This window comes from Gordionus sp. m RMFG-2023, chromosome 1 (genome assembly GCF_954871325.1).
Source record: "Gordionus sp. m RMFG-2023 chromosome 1, tfGorSpeb1-WG-v2, whole genome shotgun sequence".
Classification (NCBI taxonomy): domain Eukaryota; kingdom Metazoa; phylum Nematomorpha; class Gordioida; order Chordodea; family Parachordodidae; genus Gordionus; species Gordionus sp. m RMFG-2023.
Genome location: NC_088775.1, coordinates 42,664,206 through 42,680,419, shown reverse-complemented (window position 1 = coordinate 42,680,419; position 16,214 = coordinate 42,664,206). Strand labels below are relative to the sequence as shown.

General features: G+C 28.4%; 1 long non-coding RNA gene across 2 annotated transcripts; it reads left to right on the top strand.

Moving 5' to 3' along the window:
• Positions 1 to 1,992: 1,992 nt before the first annotated feature.
• Positions 1,993 to 14,946, top strand: LOC135931661 (uncharacterized). 2 transcript variants are annotated; one of them, XR_010573116.1, is made up of 4 exons: positions 1,993 to 2,161; positions 4,845 to 5,146; positions 5,398 to 5,485; positions 14,671 to 14,946. It is a non-coding gene; the product is annotated as an uncharacterized LOC135931661 (long non-coding RNA). The 2 variants fall into 2 exon arrangements; XR_010573117.1 differs by having other exon boundaries at positions 1,998 to 2,103.
• The last annotated feature ends 1,268 nt before the right edge of the window (positions 14,947 to 16,214 follow it).

The following is a 16,214-nucleotide window of genomic DNA, read 5'->3' as shown; positions in this document are numbered from 1 at the left end:
TTTCTTCTATCAACCTTGTTTTTAACTTTTCATTACGACAATTCAGCATAAATTGCACCGACAAAAATTCAGGATTGAGCCCCGAACCATACCCTTTCAGTCTATCGAGATACTCTCACTCAAGTCTGTCCGGTTTTGTATTGAATAATTCAAATATGCGCGTAATCTTGTTTTTTTTAACTTTTTTTTGTATTAAATCTTTCATCTGTTGATACGATAAGTTATCTATGTTGTCCATAATATTAACAGTCATATCTTTGTCAATTGTTTCGAACAGTTTGTATTTCTTAGTTGCCTCATCAACAATATTTTCGGCTAAAAATTTCAGATCCAATGTTTTCAATAGAACTTTGATTTTGATATGATTCCTACCCTCCACCATAATGAACAAGAATAAATACTATAGAATAAATTGTGTGTGATTGTATTGCATAATTAAGGAGGAATATTGAACAAGAATAAATGCTATAGCATAAATTGTGTGTGATTGTATTGCATAATTAAGGAGGAATATTGAACAAGAATAATTACTATAGAATAAATTGTGTGTGATGTGGTCTTTTTATTTGATAATATGGTTAAACAAGTGGTCTTTTTATTTAATAATATGGTTATCAAAATAAAATAAATTGTATTAGAAAATGAAAATATATATCAATATATATATGTTTAATCGCCTTGAGATGTATTTATGTACATGTTAATTTCATTGAATAAAAAGGTAATATGAACATATTTAAATATACAATTACAACAAATTAAGCGAACATGCAACAATTTCTATAGCTAATAATCGCTATTTAAAATATTTGGTTTTAAAATATACGGCCTGGCCTGAAATTATTTTTATACATCCCGACCTGTGTACCCAGACCGGACTTAGAGCCGGGCCTGCAGGTCTCTAATAAATATATTCTATTTTCCGATATTTTTTTTCGGTTTAATTATTTTTTTATATAAATAAATTGTATATTTTTTCAAATAATTTATTATAATTATTATATCCTAATTATTTTATATTAAATAAATGCATTCAATAAATAAATAATGAGTTTATAAATGATCTATAAAGTAACTTATTATATAACTAGTTACTTTTGAAATATAACTGTAACTAATAACTAGTTATATTTTTACCAATGCTTGTAACTAGTTATATTTCAAAGTAACTTTTAACAACACTATTTTTATTATGTTTATGTTTGTTTTTTAATTATATATGAATATGTTTTAAATTAACCAAAAGAGCAAGAGACCTTTTTTTATTAATTCGAGGGGTTAAATCAAATATTTATAAAATATTATTATACAATCATTTACGAATCAAAAGATAATAATAGTAAAAAAAAAATATTAAGAAAAACATAATTGTGTTCCCAAAACGAACAATAGTTAAATTTAAAAATATTTAATTATATATCTGTCTATTTTTATATTTTTATTTTGTGAGCTAAATTTTAACAAAGCAAAAGTGATCGGCGTAAACTGTCTGTTAGGGAAGGTAACGATTACTAATTGTGAAGATATAAAATTTCCAGGTTTTTATAATTTTTGACTTTTTTGGTCTCTGCTACTGTAAGCAGGTTGCAGTTTATAATTGTTAGGAAAGGATGAGACGCATCTATAATTCTAAATTAGAAATTTATTATATTTTTTCATGTGATTTTATATCATATCTTAATTAATTACTAAAATATCATAAAATTGAATAAATAATATAAATAAATATAAGTATTCAATTATAATTAAAAATTTTAGAAGGTCAAGTTATATCATTTTTAAAATTAACAATGGATTTTTATTATGTTAATTTTATCTTTTACTCTGGATTTTTAATTTAATGTTTTTGTTTTATTCATAATTTTTTGGATTATATTATTAAATTTTATGTTCCGACAAATTGGTGGACTATGCAAATGTTGATAAAGGATTATACTATATAAATTGCTTTTTATATAAAAAATTATCATTTATATTTTTTTTCTTAAAAAATAAAGTTTAAATTGATTTAATTATTTTGTAGTTAATTATTTAAATCTTCTTTAAATTTAATTCGTTCCATTCAGTACCACGACTTTGATAAGTAGTGCCGGAGTGAGGAAAGTAAAAAGAAAAATTATACCAGGGACCTTAAGATTTCACCATATATAAAAGGATATTAGTAAAAAAAAACAATAATTAATATATTATATATATTAGTATTAAGCTTATTAATTTTCTTATATGCAATCAATTTTTTAAAATTGATTAAATTAATATTAATTCCTTAGCTAGTTTTTCACCGAACAAAAATTTTACACTTCCAGATACGATAAATTTTATTCTTTTAAAATCAAAAATCTCAATAATGAACATTTATATAAAAATAAAAACAAATTAACAAAATTAACATATTATTATTTTAATTATTTAATTGTAATTTTGAACAACTGCAACACGCCCACCCTTTATAAGCCCAGTGTACATATCCATCTTCATATTCATCCCATCAGGCGCGTACGCAGGAATTTGGTCTGGGGGGGGGGGATAATAAATTATTTTAAGAAATATTATTGTTTTTTAAAAATATCAGGCATAAATTTATTAGGACAAATAACTATTTATAATACACAATTTTAAATTTATGTGAATTATAAAAAAATTATATGTAAAGAATCACTTAAATGACCCAAAATATAAATTTGAATTTTTTGAGCCATTACACAAAAAGTTTCTTAGGAATAATTGCATTTTATATGTTATATATTTACAATCCAATCTTCGTTGTGATTGAGCTAATTTTTCAATTATCTCATCCTTGCTTGTCGTCAAATGCCTATGAATATTCAAAAGATCCAAACCTTTCAATCTACTTTCAGATGTTGTACTTCTTGGTACGTTTTTCAGAGACCTGCAGGCCCGGCCCCCGGGCTGGACAGTATTTTAATATTTTTAAATATACCCAGGCCGGGCCCAAATTTTTTTAAAAAAACACCCAAGCCGGGCCTGAAAATTTTATTTAAAAAAAGCCGGGCCGGGCCTGAAAATTTTTAAAAAAAAGCCGAGTCGGGCCTAATTTTTTTTAAAAAGCCATCAGGGCCGTGCCCTGAAAATGGTACTTCTGCAGTCCTCTGTTATTCTTCTTAAAAAAGAGAATGTTTTCTCATTAGTTTACTAATGGGAAGAGTTTATAAACCCTTTTAATATATAGGGAATTTAATTTAAAATGTGTTTGAAATAATGCCGAGCATTCATGGCATTTTTTGGGACTATATCAACCATTGTTAATCTTATAAACATAGTTATTCAGCTAGTAAGTCATAAGATACTTTAACATCTTCATAATAAAAATCTAATAAATATTTTTTTTTCTATCAGCATCGGAAAAAGGTTGGGAAGGCTTTTGTGGAAGTAATATTTGCAGATTAGTAAATGCTGCATGATGAATTAAAAATTCATTTATTTGGGTTATAAATGTATCTGTATTTAAGATATACTCTTCTACTTATCCTATATTAATGTTTTAACGATGAGCTTGCCTTGCTACAAGTCGATGGAGCAAAATATTAAACACGTATAGCTCTGCTTTTGACTCAACAATAAAATATGAAATTCTTCATTAACATTAGCCCTAATTTCCTTGAGTTCTGATAAAATGCTCTCCGCTATTCTCATCTTCTTAATCAAGTCAATGTCATGTTTTTGAAAAGTAATACTTAAAATAGTTGTATAATTAAATAATACATTCTAATGAGAAATAAAATTTGGAATAAGCATTGAATCCAATAATTTTCTTGCTTCTGAGGAAATATTTCTTTCAGGCCATTGTGATATTTTAGTAATAGCAAATAATTGGCTCTTCTAACTCCTTAAAAGCTGTTACTGCTTGATGGCAGAGACTCTATCTCGTTGGACAAGGTTGCAATTTCTTTTTCCCTGTTGGACAAGAAGTTTCAGAAATAATAATTATTTGACTAGAAATTTGAAAATGGTAGATAAATATTACGCCACTAAAAATTTGAAAATAATAAGTAAATATTACGCCGGAAAACTTGAAATCGAAATTAATTGATAAAATAACTTAGTAGATAAATGTGATAATAAATGTAATTAAATATATATTTAATATGAGATACGAATAAATATTAACAAATATAAATTAATATAAACAATAATATTTTTGAAAAATATATCCGGCATCTGCATTTTTTGGCTTTTTTGGGTGGGGGGATTTGTCCCCCTGCCCTCCCCCCGCTGCGTACGCCAATGGTTGGGTCTTATGAATTATTATTCTAGATTTATAAGAGATTTTTCTAAATTAGCAGCTAATTTATATGATTTACTTAAAAGGGGTAATAAATTTTGTTGGGGTATCAATGAAAGAACTAGTTTTTACGAAATTAGAGAAAAATTGTGTAATGTACCAATTCTTGCACATTATGATAGAAATAAGGAATTGTTTATTTCAACGGATGCGTCCAATAAAGGCATGGGTGCAGTCTTATTTCAGGTAGAAGAAGATGGTTTAGAAAGGCCAATTGAGTTTATGTCTAAGGCATGGGCTGGAGCTGAAAAAAAATATTCAATTATTGAAAAAGAAGGATTGTCTGTTGTTTTGACAGTAAAAAAAATGGAAAGAATACCCAGATGATTGGTAGGACAAGAATAGCAACGTGTTTTAAAATTGATGATAGAAATAATTGATTTGTTTTTTAACAAGCTATGCTAGAATTATGAGAATCATAATTTTGTTGTTTTTCACAACGTATGTTGGGAAGATTATGAAAAATTTAGGAAGTTGGTGTTCAGGGAGATAAGAGAGAAATAAGGAGAAAGAATATATATATAGGTTAATTCTTTTGTAGATGGCCTCCTATTTTAGAAGAGGTAACAAAATAATAAAGATGGAAATCAGAGAAGTGGTTGGATCAGCTGAATCTAAAAGATTAATGAATACCGCAAGAAGAGGCTCAACAGCGATATGTAAAAACGATTTAAGATACTCCAAGACTTCCGTACTCAGACAGAAGAAGGAAACAGGATTGGGATAAAAGAAGAAAGATATCTTGCTGGTCTTTTGGAGGCAATCATGTAATGAGGTGTTGTCCGACAGCAATATTGACGAATAACAATAATGCATTATTATCGGCGCAAGAAGAAGTTTAAGGTATGTTAAACCCTGGTTAAATGGCCCGATAGTAATAAATCAAGTCAAGAAAGAGGGTGTTGTGATGGATTTTTATTATGTTAACTTATGTTTTACTTTGTGTGGATTATTCTAATATTTATGTTTTTGTTCTATTCATAATTTTTGGATTATATTATTAAGTTTTATGTTTCGTACAAACTGGAGGATTATAAAATATTGATAAAGGATTATAATATATAATATTCCCTTTTCCGTTAAAAATCGTGAAGCGTTTCTTAGAAGGACAACTAATATCTCAAGAAGTCGAGATCGTGAAGCGTTTCTTAGAAGGACAACTAATATCTCAAGAATAGTAAAGTAAAGTAGATTTGGAATAGGTCAGAATTTTTTTGCTTTTAAAACCTATTTTCTAATTGGTGTCCAAGTCTTAATTAGTCTTCTCAAAACAGGTATATTTTTCTTCCTTTTATCTTTTTATCTATTAATCATAATGTAGCACAAAGTTAGCCTTAATCTAAGATTATATATACTCATATTCTCTGGTTAGGTAATATGTCAGTAATTTGTCTTTACCTTGTTATATTTTATCAAAGTTATATTCTATCAATTTTAAAATTTCTTAAAATGTTTTGCCTTAATATACTTTATTGTTTTTTCCCTCATTACTATATTATTCTCTTACCTTAATTTTTTATCAATCTCAAGTAGGTTTTAGCTCCATGTATGTCAGTCTGGTATTGACTTAATATTGCCTTAATACCCTATTAGTTAAAATAGGTTTTAATCTACATATTACAACTATATTTTATACATGTGTATCTTAAATTAGTTTTAATCGACATATTACAAGTATATTTTGTCAATCTTAATACTTTGAATAGTTTTAAAGCAGGTTTAATCTCAATATAACAAATTTATTTTTATAAACATACATTTATCATATCAATTATTAGCTCTTTTATCTGTTTTTCTTTCAGCTTCACATAATAAGTTCATATTATTTAGCATATTATAACATTAATTGTATGTTATCTTTTGTAAATTTTCTTTCAACTTCACACAATAAGTTCATCTTATCTAGCATATTATAGCATTAATTATATGTTATCTTACCTAAATCTTATATTAACCTTTCTTAATCAATGATTTTTGACTTCCCAACTTTTATATATACTACATTATATATATTAGTTAAATTTGGATAATTATCTAAATCAATGATGTTTTGACTTCTTAACATTAAATATATACACTACATTATATATATTATTTAAATAACAGTATATATATATATATAACTTATTCTATTAGCATTAAATGTTTTCAGCTTCATGTCAATCATTTTTGAATATTTTATTAGTTTTTAGTATTATTTCTAGCATATAAAAACAAGCAGTATTTTTTGGCTTATAAAAACAAGTATATTTTTATCAATTTTAATACTTTTACTAGTTTTTAGATTTTTGTTAATATAAATTATTACATTACGTTGATAATAAGATATCAATTTATATGATATATATGAATTTTGGTTTTTAACATCATATGTGCATTATATTATATATATATATATATTAATTTATTTATATTACATTATATATATTATTAATTTGATTTTAAACAGCATATGTATTTCTTACTATAGATATTTGTTTAATCAATAGAAAATTTGTAACAATTATGTTTAGGTTTAATTTTTCAGTTTTATATTCAGTCTTCTCTTAGATAATATATTACATTATTCATATATTTAGTGTAATTTTAAACTTCAGTTCTTCTGGTTAAGTTTTAAATATACCAACTCCAATATGAACCCTTTCTCATACATTATATTTATATATAATAATTCCCAGTGCAGTGTATAATATGTTTTCTCTGTGTATAACTTGCTTTCTCTTTTATTACTTTCTTGAAGGTTTTAGAAGTAATTAACTTGCTTTCCCTTTTATTACTTTCTTAGAGGTTTTAGAAGTAGTTAGATAGCTTAACTTTACATTAATTAGTAATTTTATTAAGTATGTTTTCCCTGTGTATATTGCTTTTACTATTCACTTTCTTGGAGGTTTTAGAAGTAGTTTTATAGCTTAGCGTTACATTTATTTGTCATTGTATTACGCTGTTCGGCGCATTTTCTTTCAAATTTTTATTGCTAATTCTTTAGGCGCCGCCTGATTAATATTTGTTTTTTTATGAAATATACATATTGTTCTTTTGTTTTTCTGTTAAGAAATATGCACATTTTCTGTTTATAAAATATAAAATTTTTCAATTTTCTTTTCTCTTTTTCTTGTCTCATAATGTTTTCTCTTGTTTCCTTTTATGAAATATGCACTTATATATAAGTTATACTTTTCTGATTTTTCAACATATATATTTTACTTCCCTTTTACTTATCAAATAATTTTATTAATTGTGTTAGGCGCCGACTAGGCAATGATTATAGGTAATTTTTTTCTCTCAAATATTATTTTCATACATTCGGCGCCAGAAATTTTGAATTTTACATTTTCTTTATTTTATTATTATTATTTTCAATTTTCTACACTCCTATTTGTTTTATGAAATCTTTAAGAGTTTCACACATCTTATTATTAATACTCTATACTTTATGCCATTACACTTTTAATGTTTGTATTTGAGTAGAGGGGATATTTCCCTCAAATTTGATTTATTAAATAGTTTATTAAAACATTGATGTGTGACAGTAGCTTTTATTAAAATTAAAAGGAAGTTTTAGACGTAGGGAATCCCACCCACATATTCCTAAGCCTTTCACTGATTTCTTTTCTACCTTTCATATTATTATTTTAGTGCTTGATTATACTTAAATCTAATTTACTGTGGCTAATTTTTCTTTATCACTCCCAACACGATCTTATATTTTAATTTTAACAAACCTGTATTCACGAGAGTATACCGTAAACTGGGGTAACATATTTTTTATTTTAATTTGTGTCTTATTAATTTTCATTAGTTTCACATTATACAATAAATTTTCTTGGTTTAAAATATACTAAGAGAATGATCATACCCTTTGTCCACTCCCCTCAAATCACCCATTTGGTGTCCACACCTTTCCCCTGATCTTGCAGGATGAGCAGAAAACCTTTAGCCCCCACTTTTCGAATTATAATTAACCTTGGCTAGTAATGGTCAATCATGTATAAAATTAGTTTCTCCCTCTCATAAATATTTGGTATTATATCTTTCCTGCTCTACTTACTTGTTTTATTTATTGCTACCTTTGTACCTTTTTCTTAATTTCTGTTTCCTCTAGGAATATTTCACCGGCAAATAAATAGGGCATCCCTCTTATATAAATGAGTTAAAACCAATAAGTGTTTCTTAGATATATCAGGAGTAAAGGATTTAGATATCATAGACAAATTTTCCCATTTTCTATAAGATCTGATATCCCGACAATTACTTTATTCATTAATTGTTACTCTAAAAATTTAAATTCCTTAGAAATTATAATTTTTTTGTTTTGTAGTTTTATTTATATTTATTTTTTATCTTACTGTTTACCCAAACACCCGGATTTAGAGAATTTTCTATTGAATTAAGGGAGAATAATTATAGCAGAAATATGCATAATCTTAAGGGACAGCTACTTATTTCTTCACTAAATATTAATGGCCTATGGAATAAACTAGCTATTTTACTAAGATTAATGGCAGACGAGAAAATAGACATAATTGCTCTATAGGAGACCCTAACCGAGACAGCGTTACTGCAACCTTTAATCACTTTATTTTATACTGCTCTGGTACTACCTCTAACAGTTGGTCAGGTGTTGGATTTTTGATAAACAAGAAAATATACAGCCATATAAATAAGTTTACACCTATTTCAGAGAGATGTGGGTTATTATATATCAACACAAATTTTAGGCCAACAATACTGGTGAATGTATGCACCCCCAAACAGGAGAGATAGATTACTTTTTCTCGACGATCTGGAAAATATAATTAACGCTTTACCCAGAAGATACAACATAATTTTGATGGGCGATCTAAATACCAGGATTGGTTCGGAGGAGATTTATAAAAGGAACAACATTATTGGAAATGCAGCCCTTGCTCAGCCTAATGGAGACGACAGTAAGAAAATACTTTCTTCTATCATAGAGAGAATAATTAAAAGGGGAAATTACAAATAGCAAATAGATTTTTTTATTTCAAACGTCCACGGCTGGTTTGAAGATGTAATGGCCATGACGAGTGTAAATCTTTCTGACCATAAAATGGTCAAAGCCAAGATCCTGATAAGGAACATATGGAGTACCTCAATTGGACCAAATAACACCTCTAACCAATCGGCAAATCTACTCAGAAAGCAAAATATCAATAATCTACAGGTACCAGAGATTAAAGAGCTCTTCGACCGAAGATTATGCGAGAATGCAATGAATTTTGAAAGCATATCCCGGTCCAAAACTGTGGAAGAATGCTGGATGATTTTCAAAAATGACATTCACGAAGCTAGCGAGGTTTTAGGAAGAAATAACCCTCTCGCGAGAAATGATTGGATATCCACGGCAACTATGGAAAAAATTGAGGAGCTGCGTTTAAATGGCCACTTTGATAGGGAACTTTGGAAGTCAATACAGAGATCTCTAAGAAGCGACAGAAGGATCTTCACTGTCAGGAAAGCTTGCGAAATCGATGCAGATATGAGAGGAAATAGACTTTTTGACGCTTATAGCAAACTTAAATATTTTTGCAAATCAAAAACCTTCGAAAAACTTCCTATCATTCGTCTGGAAAATAACAGAATCATAATTGACCAGGATGATCAGTTGGTACTCTGGACTGATTATTACATGAGGATCTTTGAATCTAGGAGACCAATAAATACACCACCGAAATTGCAAGATACTCCTCAATCCACCCCACAATTCTCACTAATTAAGATTTCCACTGCACTTAAAAAACTTGGAAACCATAAAGCCCCTGGCCCAGATAATATTACTAGTGAACATCTCAAAGCGACAACAACTGCTGTACCACGCTTTTTGCAAATTATCTTCAATAAAATCTGGTCTACAGGGTTGATACCAAAGGATTGGAATCTTTCCACCCTTTGCAACTTCCCCAAAATCTCAAATCTCACTAAATTCGGTGACTATAGGGCAATAGCACTCACCTCTACGGCATCTAAGGTCTTTATGGCCCTCCTCAAGATTCGTATTCTGTAAACATCACAAAACCTCTTTGCCAAATATATTTGCGCTTATCGCCCAGGCAAAAATATCATGGAGCCCTTTCTTGCTCTCAAAATTATCATCCAAAAATTTGATAGGTATAAGCTACCCTTCTACTTCACCTTTATCGATTTTAAACAGGCGTTTGATAATGTCAACCATGATGCACTCTGGAAAACATTATCAGTGGTTGGAATTGACCCAAATATTATCAAGATTTTACGACACCACTATAATAATCTGTTTACCACGTGCAGAGTAAACAATTAAGTTTCTCCACCATTTAGGATTAGGAAAGGAGTAAAACAAGGCTGCGTCCTTTCGCCAGTCCTCTTTAACATAGTAATGAACAAAATTCTAAAAGACACATTGGGCGCGGCTAATCTACTGGAACTTAACACATCAATGAGTAATACGTTTCATCTAGAGAATAGAATTATTTCCTACGCTGATGATGTGGTAATCATTAAAAAGGACCTTGAGGAAACCGTGAATCTCATTCAATTGTTGAAACTGTTAAGCTTGAAAGTTGGGTTAGAAATAAATTTTAAGAAAACTGATTCTCTTAGCAAGACACACGCCTCCTATAGAGAATATTAATATCTGATCTGAGACGATCAAGGTGGTTACTCAAATAAAATATCTTGGAATTACCTTAGATAATAGAGGGGGATGTAAAGAGGAACTCAGGTTAAGATTACAAAAAGCCAGGGCAGCTTTCTATAAGTATTTCACTTTGGAAGACGAGAGAGATTCCTACCTTCACTAGACTACGCATCTTTAATTCAACGGTGATTCCTGTTCTATTATATGGTTGTGAAACATGGGAAATCACTAAAGCAGACAACAGAAAATGCCAGACGTTTATTAACAAGTGCTTAAGGATAATTAACGTCGTCTTCTACCCTAGTCTCATAACGAACGAAAGATTATGGAGACAATCGAAACACACTCCGTTCCACATCATACTCAAGAAAAAACGAATTCAATTTTTAGCCCACATTTAAGACATCCTAACAGTAATCTGGTTCATGACGCTTTAACTTGGCTCTTTACCTATAGAGGTAAATCATACAGCGGATATAAGACGTTATGGTTTCACCGCGTTTTGAAAGATGTTGCTGATCTGAATATAAACTGGAAACAGTTCGTTAGATTGAATAACAATAAAAATTCTATCAAAAAGCTTCTTAAGATTAAATCTAGGTACCTAAGATGAAAATTCCTCATCCGTTACCAAACCTTTCTCCCCCTATATATACTGAATATCTTTATAGTACAGGTTTCTTTTCTCTTATTTAATAACATTTTATTAAAAATGACTCGCTAAATATTAACTTAAGGCAGCCTCCCCCTTTCCAATAATGATTAGATACAAATAGGATTATAGATATGGGTATGGGCTGTCTTTTTAGCCCTTTCCCTCTTAATCAGCCCAAAGACGTTTAAATGATAGTCCTCGGACTATTGTGCGTACAAGTACGTGCGGCTTGCCCACAAACGTGTAAAGGGCTTCTCATATTTTCTTCCCCGATAACTTTAATAATCCAGTTAGATGGAAATGAGAAAAACCTAGCGTAGCTCTGTTGTTCCCACAACGTTGAGAGGGCGAATGCGCTTTATCACGTATCACGTATATTGCTTTTTATATAAAAAAATTATTATTATGTTTTTTCCTTAAAAAATAAGTTAATTATTTAAATCTTGTTTAAATTTAAATTAATTCCAGTTCCACGACTTTTAAAAAATTAATATATAAAATATTAAGATTTTAATTGTTTAAAAAAAATATAAAAGAAGAATAAATTTTATCAACAAGGGTAAAAATTGCATTTAGTTTTTAATAAAATAAAATGTCTAAGTTATGCCTTGTAAATAAAAAAAAGTCAAAATCCCCTTTAGGAAAATAAAAGCAAGCGTATAGTTGGGTTTTTTTCTAAAGAGAGAGGGAAAGTGGAGGGAGGGGAGGGGGAGGGTATAATATTTTAAATTAACTTTTTTTGGAATATGAAAAACTTATTAGAACTAATAATCATATAAAATTTATTAGAACCAATCATATTTTAAAATATGCCACTTTCAAACGCAAATAATAAAAAAACAAAATATTTAAAAGCGAATTAGTTTTAAAAAAGTTATAGTTATCAGAAACTTGCAGAGGTACTATTTGCACGGCCCGGCCATGATTGATTTTTCCGACCCATTTTAATTTTTTTGGCCTGGCTCGGGTTTTATATTTTTAGGCCCGGTTCGGCCCGAATTTTTTTGAAATATATTATATTTATTATTAATTTTTATAGCTAATAATGGGATTTAAAATATTCTGTTATAAAATATATAGCCCGGCCTATGTTTTTTTTTAAAAAAATTTAGAACAGGCCCGGGTATATTTTAAAAAATTAAAATATGGCCGGGCCCGCTACATGTCTCTGAGTTATATAAACCGGTATATAAATCACATAATATATTTATTATTTTTTTGCAAATAAACCCTATTTATTAACAAAATAAAACATAGATAACAATATATCAAAATAAAATAAAACATTATTTTATAAAAACGGAGGTGGGACTACAAGTTCCCAAAAAACATGAATAGTTATATTTTAAAATAGTTATTTGTAGGTTTTGTTTTAAAAAATAGTATTCTTTTGGTTCTGATGTAAGGGCTCTTATCTTATCGCCTATATTTTTTAAGAATTTTAAAGTTCCGCTTAGCATATGTCCAAGGGAAGAGTTAACGATCGGTGTAAAAATATAATTTGTGAATTTGAAATATTTCATTGTTTTTTTTTCTCGGCTATAACAATCGGATTAGAATTTAAATTTTTTGGGAAAGAAGATACGCATGTGAAGTCCCAAATTAAGGATTTCCCTAAAGACCAAGGCACGGAAGTTAAGCCATCTGGTCTTAAGCCATCATCTAATGATAAATTTGTAGGCTTCAGGATGTTTGGTATTCGGGCCCTGGTAAGAGAACGGCTAATAGTTAAATTAATTGCTGCATGCCTTGCATGCCTGCCTTGACTATATATACAATTTAGACCATGTCTACCTTTGGAGTCAACTAATATTTTACATTTGATATGTATGTGGTTGAACAATGTTACATCCAAATCGATGGCCTATGGCAACTCTTAGTTGTTCATCTGATAAGAGGTTACCTAGGTTACGACTTGGTAATGCTTCCAACCATTTATAACCAATAGTACAGTCATTCTGTAATAGTTGAATATACTCCAAAGGGGGGTTTGATGAGATTATTTTAAAAAAATTTTTAATTAAAGGTTCGAAAATAGATTGGTGAGTTAAGATTGCGGGTAAAACAGCTTCAGGTGGAGCTAAGGATACTCAGGCTGTCAAGGCTGAGTTTAAAAGGTTATCTTTAGGAGAGATAAAAGAAGATATCATGGCGTTATTCATCAAACGCGATGCCAAAAATGAGGAAAGAGATATAAGATTTAAAGGATATAAATCTAAACCACCCATTTTTGAGGGTAATTGTGAGAAACCCCAATTAAAATCTTCCAACTTAATATTTAAAATATTTTCTAATAAACTTCTAAAAAATTCATGAACACGATTAATAATTTCATTATTTAAAAAAAAGGAAGAATATCTAAAAAATGTAAAATCTTTGGTAAAAATAAATATTTTTTTAAAAGAAAAAAGCTCTGGTGTGAAGGAATTTCTTTTAAAATAGTTTCAAGTCCTATTAAGCCTTCGAAAAAATTTTCCACGAACACACAGAAAAAACTGCTTAAAGGTGAACCTAGAAGATTAATTTTACTTTTTTAAATGATTTTAAACCCTTGGACTTCGAGAATATTTGAATTTAAAAAGCATATTTCAGATTTAGCTTTATTTAGAGTAAGGCCTATGTTTAAGCATATATTAAGAAAGAAAAGCGTATGCTTCTTTCGTATGGATATTTTTCATCAGTTTATATATAGTTATATTAGTTGTACTTTTCAAATAAATCTAGATACAGATATCGTTTAAAAATGGATCTAGATACATAACCATATTCTAAACATGGATCTGACCTAGATAATTTTTTACAAATGTAATGCACACAGATACTTCTTTTTTGGAAATATATCTAAGTATAGATATAATTTCTGCAAGATACATTTTTATTATAATTACGTAAGGTGTAATGCCTAATCTGGGGGAGATGATAGACTTACGCCAAATTCCCTATTAGCAAGAAATAAAAGCTATATTTTTTTTTATTTATACGCATTTTCCGAGTTGATAAAAAGTTTCGAAAATATATTAACGAAGTTAAATAATTTCACACTTATAATATTTTTTTTTAAAAAAACCAATTTAGGAACATCCGGAAAATGGAGGATTTCAAAATTACCTGCATGCAATATTTACTAAAATAATTTATATGTCGGATTAGTTGATTACGATAATGAAAGCGATGTGGTACATAATAATGTACAAGGATATGTCTTAAGTAAATTAATTTAATGATACAATTTTTTTGTTTTAGAAATCTCGATTATTTAACTATTCATCATCGATACTAGTAACTAGTATCTTTATATGGAACAAAAGTCTATTTAAATGAAGATGTGTTGTATGTAAATTTAGATTATGGGTCAAGGGATGATTCTTAATTTCTTGACTAAAATAAACTTTTACCTGGAAATGATTAATATAACCTAATAAATCTTATTAATTTAAACCTATTATAACTTAAAATCAATGGAACAAACTATGTAGCATTATCATCTTTAAAATCTAAATTATTATTTGAAAATAAGTTGTTTCCCTTTTTTTCCCCCATCTAAACTTTAGATTCTTAATTAACTCAATTCCTTATGTATTATTTTTTCCTTAATCACCTTATTAAATTATTCTCACATTGGACTTCTAATTGGAAGTGACCAATATAAACTAATAGATCTTATTATTAAACAGAAATTATAACTCAAAATCACCTAATAGGTTAAATTAATTCATTGTAAGAATAAACTATAAGTGTTTTTTCTTCACTATGTTTAAAAATTATCTCTCTAGGCATTTCAATTAAAATAGGTTGATAAAAACCTAAGTATAGTTTAACTAAAAATTATATTAATTAAAAGGTGATCCAAAATTTTCATTAAAGGCTAAGGTCAATATTATAAATATCAATCATTTTAATAATAAATAAATAAACATTTATTAATTTTTTACTAACACCCTAGCCTAAAACCTCTTAGCATAAAGCAAATTTTTCTAATTTATTCTTAATTAAATTTAATATTAAATATATTTTAGTCCTATATATATTCTCCTTAACTGATAACCCACTCAAGGAGTCTGTTAATTCATATCTTCTGAGTTACAAAACTTTTTTGTTGAGTTTTAGGACATAAGTTACCTCTTTTCACTCTACATAATTAATTATTAGATTAAAAATCATAATGTTATTCAGGGACCAACTTTACAATTATAGGGATTTTAGATGGAACATATATAACGTTAACTTTCAAGAAAAAATATTTACCAAAATATCAGAATTATTTTCTTCTCTTAAATAATCTAACCAGGCATCAGGTACATTATTATCATTGTTATGGCTTTATTACATGACCTTACAATTTTTTAACACTATTCTGCAGGCAACGGAAGTAATATATCATCACCTTCTTACTCCTCTTTTCTTTACTATGCTTGACTACATAGTGGTACCTTCCACTTCTTAATTAATTTACCAAAATTAATATAATTTTCTTATTAACCATTTGGAAAATATTTATACTTAACTGACTTCTTGAGATTTTCTTATGGTTCTTCCGGGTTTCTAGTTAGGTGGTCCATTCTTCTGTCTGAATTAGACATAGTCGGTTTGGCTACTTATATAAAGGACTGACCTAAAAT